The following is a 1019-nucleotide window of genomic DNA, read 5'->3' on the forward strand; positions in this document are numbered from 1 at the left end:
AGCTTATTATGTGACCTAACATATGGTCTATTCTTGAGAATGATTCATGTGTTGAGGAAAATAATATGTACTCTATAGTCATTAGAAGAAATGTTTTATAAATATCTATTAGATCCATTTGGTCTATAGCACATTTTAAATCTGATGTTTCTTTATTAATTTTCTGTTTGGAATATCTGTCCAATGTTGGAAGTGGGGTGTTGAAGTCTCCAGCTATTATTGTTTGGAGTCTCTCTTTAGGTCTACTAATATTTGCATTATATATCTGAGTGTTCCAGGGTTGGGTGGCATGTATATTTAAAATTGTTATATCTTCTTGCTGAATTGACCCCTTTATCATTATATAGTGACCTTCTTTGTCTTTTCTTATAGTTTTTGTTTTAAAATCTATGTTGTCTGATATAATTATAGCTACTGCTGCTCTTTTTCAGTTTCCACTGGTATGGAATATCGTTTTCCATCACTTTATCTTCAGTGTATGTGTGTCTTTATGTTGAAAGGTGTTTCTTGTAGAAAACAAATCAATAAATCATGTGTTTTCTTTGTATCCAAAACTCTCTTTTTATTGGAGAGTTCAGTCCATTTACATTCAGTGTTATTGTTGATAAATAACAACTTAAAAATTCTACTATTTTGTTTGTTTTCTGGTTGTTTTATAGTCTTGTCTTCTTTCTTTTCTTCCTGTCTTCCTTTTAGTGAAGGTAATTTTCTCTGGTCATGTGATTGAGTTTCTTGCTTCTTATTTTTTCTGTATCCATTATATGATTTTGGTTTGAGATTAGCTGATAACAACAGTGTTTGCAAAAAGAAAACTAATAAAGACTGTTAATCCCCTAGCTTTTTAACTTTTTGTTGTTTTTATTTATATCTTATTGTACTGTCTATATCTTAAAAAGTTATTATTTTTTATTGGTTCATTGTTCAGTCTTTCTACTTAATAAGAGTTTACACGCCACAGCTGCAGTGATGTAAAATTCTTTGCTTTTCTTTGTACTTACTATTTTTTTTTTTTTTTTTTT

The sequence above is a fragment of the Cebus imitator genome, unplaced genomic scaffold (genome assembly GCF_001604975.1).
Source record: "Cebus imitator isolate Cc_AM_T3 unplaced genomic scaffold, Cebus_imitator-1.0 Scaffold78, whole genome shotgun sequence".
NCBI classification, from domain to species: Eukaryota; Metazoa; Chordata; class Mammalia; order Primates; family Cebidae; genus Cebus; species Cebus imitator.